The sequence below is a fragment of the Artibeus jamaicensis genome, unplaced genomic scaffold (assembly GCF_021234435.1).
Source record: "Artibeus jamaicensis isolate MK-2021 breed Jamaican fruit bat unplaced genomic scaffold, CSHL_Jam_final contig_1346, whole genome shotgun sequence".
NCBI lineage: Eukaryota > Metazoa > Chordata > Mammalia > Chiroptera > Phyllostomidae > Artibeus > Artibeus jamaicensis.
The window spans coordinates 233,110-238,416 of record NW_026521265.1 but is presented as its reverse complement, the minus strand read 5'-3'; the positions used below and the strand labels follow the sequence as shown (position 1 = coordinate 238,416).

Sequence of the window (5,307 nt, the reverse complement as noted above, 5' to 3'; positions counted from 1 at the left end):
GGTCCTCACTCTGCCCCAAACCTCATGGCTCTCCCCTGAATGGCTACTGTGACTGGGTTTCCACACACCAACCTCGCCCTGTACCCCCATTTCCGACTCCTCCCACCATCAGTTACACCTGCCAGTATTTCTGTGTTATTGCAAGTTTACTGGGCTGCCATCATGAGTCTGGGCAGGTGTGGCCCCATGTCCTAGAGCCGATCTTCTCCAAGCTCCCATGCAGGCGCTGTAACTCGGGGGGACCTGCCCCCCAATTAGATTTTGCAGGGGAGTGACTTCATCCCCCTGGCTCCAAGCCTGGCCACAGTCATTTAACATATTCAAGTGACCTGCCAAAGGCTATAGATAGGTTAAATGACCATGCCATGGATTAGCTGCAAGGCTGTGGCTGTACAAAAGAGCCCTGCATGTTCCTGCTCCATGTGTCCCTTTCCCCAACTCACACCTGTGGGGGAAGGGGGAAGGACATCTTAAATGTCTTTCCAATATTCCTATACACCTTGAGTTCTGGACCCCATTCCAAATCCCTTTTGGGCCCCCCTGCCCCCGGCTGTACCCTGTATCAGCTCCACCCTTAATTTCAACTTGTTATGATTGGTAACTTTCCAAGTGGATAAAACACTTAAAAAAAAGAAAAGATCACAATATATATTCCTAGTAAATATACATGAAAAATTGGTACTCGCAATAATACAACAGCAACACAGAGTATAACCAAAATATACTCAATGAACATTTTATTTCGTATCTTGAAATAAAAGATAAATTAGTATGCCTTAACAGACCACATTCATGCTGTGGTTTCACTCTTTCATTCTATGCAAGTTTATTATAAAATTAGGTTTTCAAAACTATGGGTTACAAGTATACATGAGTTTTGACAATAAAATGACATATTTTAACATAAGTTTTTGGTATAGTATAAACAATTTTCCTTATTTTGCCATTACAAATTGCCTTATTTAAGAAATTTTCTACACATTAAGGGAAAAGAAAACCACTGTCAACAGTATATCACTACTTTCAACTTTGAATTAATTGGATATTATCTTGGCCTGAATTTTTGAATCTATTCATCCTCTAAATTCAAAATTGCTCCTCAAACCCACATTCCAAAATCTGCAGTTTGGAAATGCTTATTTATGAAGGTGACAATAAAAATTAATAGAGTATTATCAAACATAGTACAAAAATACAGCTACAGAAATATAAAAATAGCCCATTTTCTTGACTTTGAATATAGACTTCTAGCTTCCCTTATGTGTTAACAAAAATCAAAGAAAACATCTAAGTAACTGCAACATTTTCTGCAAAAAAAAATTAGTTGGAACTAAGACTTATAACTAACTGTAACGATAAGACAATTTATTAAAAACATCCATTAACTGGAAAACATTTTTTATTCATTCTCTGTCTTTTTCCTATGTTCTTTCTATTGTTTTAACCATAGACATTGTAGTCTTTTACCCCTAAGTTCTATTACTTCAAAAAAAATAAAGTGTTAACATTTTATTTAAAGACATATAAATACTGTAAAACAATGAAAATAAATTAGTATGCCTTAACAGACCACATTCATGCTGCAGTTTTAGTCTTCTTAAATGGTGAGGGGCAAAATCCACACTGTAGAACATTACTATGAACCTTTAAGATCAATTTAGATCTGTAAGAGCAAAGGACATCGCATATATCAGAAAAATAATTCTTATAACAGTCTAATGAATAAGAACCCAAAATTTTCTCTCTATTTTCTGCCTCTAACACGTAAGTGCATCTGGGGTCCACACCATAAGACACACCTATGTTTTAGAGGAGGAAAATAGAAAAACTAATTTTGAAGCAAATAATGTAAAAAGTGCATCATATAGTCTGAAAAATAACATATGGTATATGTTATAAAGACTACTCATAATGAAGTTTAGCATCTCCTTTATTTAATGCAGTGGTTATAGACCTTATGAGCTAAAAGTTGGAACAAATTTGGAGAACTATAATTTTCTTAAGAACGGCAACGTAGTATGACTTACACCCAATCAGATTTAGACTCATTTTTTATTACCTCTGTAGTGAAACTATAGTTTAGAAACCACAAATCTAAATATAATGAGTGTTTGGATAATAAGATGAAATTTTAGAAAATGTAGAACATTTGTTGCTGACAAAGGTTGTGTAGTAAAATTAGCAGAGTTTTTTAAATGGATAAGGCCTCTGGAAAGTCTATGTTGGGTACCGAAAGTGATTAGAAAACCAGTGACCAAGGATAGGGATCTCCAGATTTTTCAAGCACTAATATCTTCATTAATAGCATTTTCAGATATCCAGAGAAGTTGAAAGAACTTTAAATTCAAGAGTATACCTATACACACACCGCAATGATTATACGGTTTAAATCAAATATTTCCTGGTCTTGAGCCATCACTCTTATCCTTCTTTTCATTTGTCAATGTTTATAATTTTTTTTATGTAGTTCTGATGTTATATACATTTTAAAGCATACCCAGAAATAGGAAATACAGTGGATAAAAAAATGTTCACATACATACAATGTTCACATATACATACTCCGATACTCCGAACCAAGAATTTAGCTAATGATACCCAACAAATAAAATAATGTGATACAACACATACCTTGACACCTGGTGTCTGTTTTAATATGATTTGTAAAGAATATTAAAACTTCAATGCTTCAGCAAGCTGGTTCAAACACGATTCTTCTTTTAACATACTCATATTTCATTTGAGAAAAGATACATTCTCAAAACTGTCTGGTACATTTCTTAACAGGTACCTCTTAACCAAGTTATCATTATAGTGTACCCACCATCAGAGCTAATACTGATCTTTTCAGAAAGAAATGTTTCAAAGATTATAAGGTTTTCAAAATATAAACAGTCTGGCTGGTTTCTGGATATTAATGAACATTCAGATTCATGGAGAAGCTTTCAAATGAACTAAATTTAAGTGCTGGACATTCTTAGATTTAAAAAGTTAGGGGAAACAACTGATTTACTTGTAGATAAGTAAAACAAACACCCCCCCCCACCGCCAAGATGCATATGCATCTACTACTTACATCATCAATGTCTTCATCATCATCTGCAATATCATCAAACTGGATTTCATCATCATCTCCAGGACCAAATGTATCTGTTTCATTGATTTTAGCTAAAGACAGTAATAAGTGTGTCTATATATATAGTCAAGATACTACCAGATGAATTACTTAAAAATGGGTCCTGATATGAAACATTAAACTGTAACAGCAGACTCTTCTAGTTTAATGTTCATATCAGTCCTACTTAAGGTGAAATATTTCATTACAAGAAAAACCCTACCAACAGCTAAGAACTCATAAAGAAGTAAATTCACAATAAAATTTCCAGAAGTTTCCTACTATGTTAATTATAATGAACAGTGTATATACTGCATTTGTGTTTTGTTTAGAAAAGTATTATAAAGAAGACCAGCAGGCCCTAGTTACCCCCCAAAAAAAGTAGCTCTCACACTTTCCATGTATGCTTCAAAATGGGTTTGAAAACATGCTAGCAACTTTCTAGAACATATAAGGTTTTCTGAAGTAAGAACAACTTGTTCACCAACAGTCAGAAATATACCAGTCAAAAAGATTTAATCAAATTATGATTATCCCCTTAAGTCAGATATTTGGAACCATTTTTTCATTTCACAGCACACACAAACTCATTTCTAAAAACCTGCACGCCAAAGTATATATATTTTGCTGATCTCACAAAAATAGGAATGATTTTGACTCATTGATACCACATGGCTATTGTATTGGCTGCTGTTATTATTATTATTTTTTTTTACAATTTAAGGAAAAAAAGGTCAGGGCCCCCTTTTCAGTCAGGTGTTGCATATTTTAAAAATTCTGTGGCACACTGGTTGAAAAATCACTGCCCTATGCAAAAGAGGTTAAAGAGGAGATACTGATTTCATTTACAGATATTTTCTAAATGCCAATAATTTTATCATAATTTATGCTTAGATAAAATCTTGTAATTTTATTGCAAAATGCAATAATGTAAAACAAAATAGGTGCCACGTGAAAAATGTGAGCTTACAAATAATGCATTTCCTCTTTGAAGTTTTGAGGTGCTTACTTTACGTTCTGAAGTGTACTTCAGTGAGAGTGCAATACTTATAAACGAAATGTTAAAAAAATACACACCAAAAAATAAAGACGAAAAAGAATTCATGAATTAATACAGTATCAAGATGAACTGATCATTGTTTTCTACGAAAAATCAGTACTGGGACCATATTGTCGTGATATACCTAAAAACTGGCAAATCTCTTTTGATGATGTGTTAAAAACAGTAAGAAAAAAGTGTATTCCCTTAAACAGATACTTTCACAAGCTCAGAGCTTAAAACCTTAAACTCATCACCAAAAGAACACGTTAGGAAGAGAATTCTATTACTAAAGTATTAATATTATAAAGAAGAGAAGCACTCTAGTAATTTTTAGTTAGTTTAGTACAGTTAATTACTCTAAGTAATTTTAGTTAAGTACATACACAAACAATATGCAGAAATGACAGAATTCTATCTAAATTACTTCAGTATAATACCAACAAACTAATAATACCATAATATAGGAAAAAAATTTGACATTACCATGTTCTGGAAGCTCGCCATATGCCTTCAGACTTCTAGCTTCATCTGCATTGTACTTTAAAATTACATCAGCTTTGTTATCCTTAGAGATAAATAATTTTTAAATCTGCTAAGCCATTATACCATTAGTTGTTTCATAAATTACTTTCAAATGAAACACATTAAGGAAATGCTTAACTGTTTTGTTAAAAACTGTCTACATTCCTAAAATACCCTCAGATTTAATCAAATAGGAATCATTTTGCATGAATGACTAAATAACAATAAATAGCCTAAAATTTGCTGGTAAAATTTATTTTAATGAGAGGAAAAAAAGAAGAGGAATAATAGAAAAAAGTTGCAATGTGGTATCTTATGTATCAGAACTGCTTGTGGTTTTTTGTTTGTTTGTTTGTTTTTTAAATATTTTATTTATTTATCTTTAGAGGGGAAGGGAAGGAGAGAGGGAGAGAAACATCAATGTATGGTTGACTCTTGCATGTCCCCTGCTGGGAACTGGCCTGCAGGGAACCAACCGGCCTGCAACCTAGGCATGTGCCCTGACTGGGAATCGAACCGTGATCGTCTGGTTCGCAGTCCCGCGCTCAATCCACTGAGCTACACCAGCCAGGGCTACTGCTTGTGTTTTTAAAACAAACAGATCTGAAGTAAAGTTTAAAAATCTGTA

At 33.5% G+C, this 5,307-nt stretch overlaps 1 long non-coding RNA gene across 1 annotated transcript; it reads right to left on the bottom strand.

The window, feature by feature from the left end:
- Window positions 1-711: 711 nt before the first annotated feature.
- On the bottom strand, window positions 712-4,763 carry LOC128627726 (uncharacterized). The gene is made up of 3 exons (XR_008392031.1): window positions 4,641-4,763; window positions 3,077-3,168; window positions 712-1,663 (listed from the first exon to the last, which is right to left on the bottom strand). It is a non-coding gene; the product is annotated as an uncharacterized LOC128627726 (long non-coding RNA).
- Window positions 4,764-5,307: the final 544 nt, after the last annotated feature.